The sequence below is a fragment of the Juglans microcarpa x Juglans regia genome, chromosome 7D, assembly GCF_004785595.1.
Source record: "Juglans microcarpa x Juglans regia isolate MS1-56 chromosome 7D, Jm3101_v1.0, whole genome shotgun sequence".
In the NCBI taxonomy this organism is placed as follows: domain Eukaryota; kingdom Viridiplantae; phylum Streptophyta; class Magnoliopsida; order Fagales; family Juglandaceae; genus Juglans; species Juglans microcarpa x Juglans regia.
In genome coordinates this window covers 8977759-8983240 of record NC_054606.1, presented here as the reverse complement: position 1 = coordinate 8983240, position 5482 = coordinate 8977759, and positions in this window count along the sequence as shown.

Genomic DNA, 5482 nt, shown 5'->3' with positions numbered 1-5482 from the left:
GTTGTCACAGGGCGACAACGAGAACGGACGAGACGGTAACGCTCTCGTACCGATTCCGTGACCTTTTGGCTGGCGAGGTTAGAGGATGCTTGGCCATGTACACGATGGGCGCGGAACTGGTCATCACTCATTACGAAGTCTCATGCACGAACGTTACTCGTGATGTGACGAAGAGAGCCATGGTGTGCGGACGGTCCATAGGGGAGACCGTGGTGCATGCGTAATTTTGTAATAATTATGATCGGGGTCAAAAATGAAATTTTTGGTGTGAGTATAAAAATGGTATTTTTGGGAAAAAGAATGTGGTTTCGTTTTCTGTAATATTTGTCCGTATGGGGACGCGTGAATATATAAATGTGTTTTAAATCTCTTGGATGTTGTTTTGGTTAATTACTTGCTAAGATGTCAAAATCTCATTGTGGTGTTTTACCCTACGGTTCCGTTTTATGATGCCGTAGAGTTTGACGCAGAGCCCGAGTATGAACTCGAAGGACCGGCTTCGCCAGAAGCTTAAGTTGCTGATATGTTGTTCAGCGTTTTGAGATTTGTTTCCCTTATGTTATTTGTTTTCGTCACATTATCTGTTAGAAGACTGTAAAATTCTTGTAAAGTTATTTTACTGCTTTTTGAACAATTCTAGTACTTAATAAAGAAAGACCTTTTATTTTCTCCGCTGTGAATATTATTTTGTACATTTTTTGCATGTTGTACACACTTTGAGCACTGGTCGTTGGGGTGCGTGATCCGTGTGGTCATCATCCCGGTGTCACGAACTCCACAAAAATAACACATGGGGGTCGAGGGCCCACATATTGTTCCCCTCAGTCTACTAAAATCAAATTAGAAGGATTTCACTATGTACACGTCAGGCCCATCAGTGTATAAGCAAATCCTTAAGCATTTTGAAATTCTTTTGGGCCCAACATATAGTTCTCCACCCACTGCAACCCAAAAGCCCAGGACCCAAAGCTCAGTAGACCACACTCAAAGCAGTGGTGAATTATCAGCAAATAGCAAAGGGCTGATTCCGAAGGAAATACCCAGCCCAAAAAAAGTAAACCCCCCTCAAGAGAAAATCTCATACTTGCCCCCTTCTTCCTCTAGGACAGAATCGCCCAGAGCACTCTCTCTCTCTCTCTCCCCCCCCCCCTCCCCAAGCCAAGCCATCGATCTAGCCTTGAACCAAACCCTCCCAAAAAATCATTGGAAATTTCTACAAGCATAAAAAAGAGAGGTCTAGATCATCCCGAGGAGGCAGTCTTACCAAACAAGAGAGCAGCAAATCTACATGCCCTAGTAACATGTTCCAACCCTCAAACCATAGAAATTGGTGACGTTGAGGATGCGGACCAAACCTTGGTGGCAATCATCAGGTCCCGCAGTGTCTGAAGGTTAGTCAAGGAGGAAAAGCAAAAGAAGAAGCCGAAGCTTCATCACCTGATCTCATTGATGATAATCATTCTCAGAACCCTCTTCAGAATCAATCCCGTGTCAATGAAGTGGTTGAGGTGGCGGGCCCTAACCTGCCACCGATCGAGAAATGAGACTACTATGTTGGAATTGCAGTGGTATAGCCCGACCTCTTGCAATGTGTAGTCTAAGAGCACAAATCAGGACTCACCATCTTGATTTAATTTTTCATTTGGAAACTCTTTTATCTGATGTTAATATTGCTAGTGTAGTGAATAGACTTGGGTTTTCTTTGTATTTGCATGTTCCTCCCCCGAGGAAATGGGGAGGCTTTTTGTGTATGTGGCGTCAAGGTATGGACATCGAACTTGTTTATATTTCTAGCAATGTAATGGCTCTTTTGGTGTATTCTGATCATGTACATATGCCTTGGTTACTTCTCCTAGCTTACTGTCCTGCACAAGCTAGTCAAAAGCAAGTTTTTTGGACTCAGCTTAACTCTATCGCATTAGAGTTTTCAGGACCTTTATTAGGTTGTGGGATTTCAACTATGTCCTTTGTCAATCTGAAAAAAATAAGAGGCAGACCTTTATCCTCTTCCTCTCAACCCACTGGCCTTAATCTCTTCATGAACCAACATGGTCTAGGCGATTTAGGTTATGAGGGTTCAAAATACACATGGTCCAACAACATATTTGGGAAAAATCATATTTGTGAAAGACTGGAGAGAGGGATTGCTAATCCCTCTTGGACCTTTCTCTTTCCTGACAAAAAAATCTTGCACTTGTCAATTCACTCTTCGACCATGCTCCACTCCTCCTGACCATAACTGGTTTAAAAAAGGCTCCTGATTCTTTCAAATTTGAAGAATTTTGGGTAAGAGACCCTGTCAATCTTACTATAGTAAAAAATGCTTGGGAAAGAATATTTGTAGGGTCACCAACACATATTCTTTCCCAAAAATTGAAAGCTGTAAAAATAGCCTTCAAATTTTGGAATAGAGAGAGTTTTGGTCATATTCAAACGTTAATCAAGGATCTGAATTACCAACTGACTCAAATCCAATCTAATGATCCCTCTGATTCTTCTATCTTCATTGAGGAAAACCTAAAGTTTGTCTCACTGAACAACTAAAAAGAGAGAAAATTTTGTGGAGACAGAAATTCAGATTGCAGTGGCTCACCACCACTGATCTAAACACCAAATTCTTTCATATGAATTCTACGATGAGAAGAAGAAGAAATGATATCTCCTATTGAAAAACCCCTCTAATAAGTGGGTCAATGATCCATCAGCCATTAAGAACATGTTTATGGACCACTTCAAAAAGATCTACCAAACCTTAACCCTCGAGCTCCCTGTGGATCTAGATAACTTGTTTCCCAGGAATATCTCAAATCTAGAAAATGATAGTCTCTATAAAATTCCCTCGGATGAAGAAATCATGTCAATCATTAGACAAATTCCTTCCTCTAAATCCCCTAGACTTGATGGAATTACTGATTTCTTTTACAAGCATTATTGGGAGGTAATCAAGGTGGATCTCACAATGGCAATAAATTTTATTTATTTTTCACCAATGGCTACATTCTGCAAGAGTTTAATCATACACAGTCTTAATCCCCATGACAGATTCATCCAATGCAGTCCACCAATTCAGACCAATTAGTCTTTCTAATGTGTGCTATAAAATCATTGCCAAAATTCTGGCCAACAGACTTAAGACTGTTTTCAACAATTTTATATCTCCTCACTAATCTGTTTTCATCATTGGCAAAGTAATTCAAGAAAATACTACTGTTGCCCATGAAATATTCCATTTTATGAAAAAAACTAGAAGAAGGAAAGGTTTCATGGCCATTAAGATTAGGGGTGTAACCGGTCCGGTTTGGTCTAATTTTGAACAAAATTTGGGACCAAACCGGTACTGGTTTTACATTTTCAAAAACCAATTCTGTACCCGTTACCTCCCTAAACCAACACTTCAGGTTTTACCCGTTCCGGTCCGGTTTTAATATACTATATTATATATTAGATAATATATATAATAGTATATTATAGTATATAATACTATAGTGATAATATATTGTAATATATTATAATATATATTATAATTGTATTAATATAGACTATAGTGATATATTATAATATATAATATAGTGATATATTATAGTATATTATAATATATAGTGATATAGTTTTAGTAGAACTATTAATACAATAGACTATAGTGATATAAGATTTTAAAATTTAATATTATATTAATTAGTAATTTATCATATAATACAAAACTATTTTATATATAATTATATATTATATACAATATAAAAAATTATAATATATATGAACCGGTTTGGTTCAGTTCGATTCGGTTTTAGAAAAAAAATGGAACCGGACTGATTTTGACCGATTTTAAGGAAAATAAAACTAGTCCGGTCCAGTTTACTATTTTTTTTACACCCCTAATTAAGATATATATGAAAAAAGCATTTGATTACATGGAATGAAACTTTTTGTTGAAAGTTTTGTGCTGTCTTGGTTTTCACCCCACTTGTATTAACTGGATTAAAGCTTGCATCTCAACAGTCTCATTCTCTGTGATTATTAATGGTGAACCTTGTGGACATTTTCATCCTTCTAGGAGACTAAGACAAGGAGAACCCCTCTTTCCTTTCCTGTTCATCATTGGCAGTGAGGTTCTCTCTAGACTGATCATTAGAGAAGAAAATATGGGAAACCTCAAATCCATTAAAATTACTCGAAATGGTCCTTTTCTCACCCACCTCCTCTTTGCTAACGACCTTATTCTCTTTGGGTCAGCTTCTGTTAGGAATGCATACTCCTTCCTCAAATGCCTTGAAAATTATTCTTCTTGGTCTGGTTAAAGGATTAACAAGGGCAAGTCCTCTATCCAATTCAGCCAAAACTCTCCCCTTCAGCTATCAGAGATGTTAGAGCAGTAATGAACTTCAAACTCTCCTCATCTAGGATTACCTTGGATTCCATTTGAACTTTGATAGATATAGTAGTAGTTTTTTTGAAGAAGTTTAAGGACAAAATCTAGAAAAAATTGGCAGGATGGAAAGCCAAGCTTCTTTCTCAAACTGGTAGAACTACTTTAATCAAATATGTAGCCAATTCCATTATGACATACACGATATCTAGTATCCTCATTCCAAAAAACCATTGCGATGAGCATTGACAAATCTTTTATGAGATTCTGGCAAGGGTTCGACCCAAAAAAATCTCATTACTTTACTTTTAAATCTTGGAACTCAATCTGTAAACCAAAGTCAATGGGAGGTCTAAGACTAAGACTCATCTCTAATTTTAACAAAGCTCTTTTGTGTAAACTAGGATGGTCCCTCCTCAATAATAACACTTGTCTATGGAAAAAAATCATTTATAATAGATACTTAAAAAGTGCTTTGTGGTTGGATGTTCCAATAAAAGTGCTTTCTAGCCACTAGCTTTTGTATGCATAATAATAATGGAACGAGCACTAGTGTCTGGAAAGATCATTGGATTCCTATATTGTCCCCTCCATTCCCAATTTCCTCATCTCAAGACACTAACATTGATCCTCAATTAAGAGTCTCAGAATTAATCCTTGAAGAACCAAGAAGATGGAATACTCTTATTCTCCATACTCTTTTTTCACAGAACAGTAAAGGAGATCGAAGAAATTCCTCTAGCCCAATACAATCTTCATAATTCGAGGGACAACCTGAAATGGCTTCAACATTCTAGCAGCAAATTCTCTGTCAAATCTGCATATGATGCTCTAATAGCACAACTCAATAGTCAGGACAATCCTCATCCTCCCTTACTCTGGAAGAAACTGTGGTCCTTGCATATACAGGATCATCTCAAACTTTTCATATGGAAAAGTGTTTAACAACATTCTTCCCACTTGATCCTTGTTAAAAAGCCGAAGCAGTCTCAAAGGACCTCAAGAAGATAATTATAGAGGGAGACTCCCAAGTGGTGATAACAACTTTGACCTAACCATACCACAACTCAAATTGGATCACTGAAGGCACTATAAGATATATAAGAATACTGCTACAAG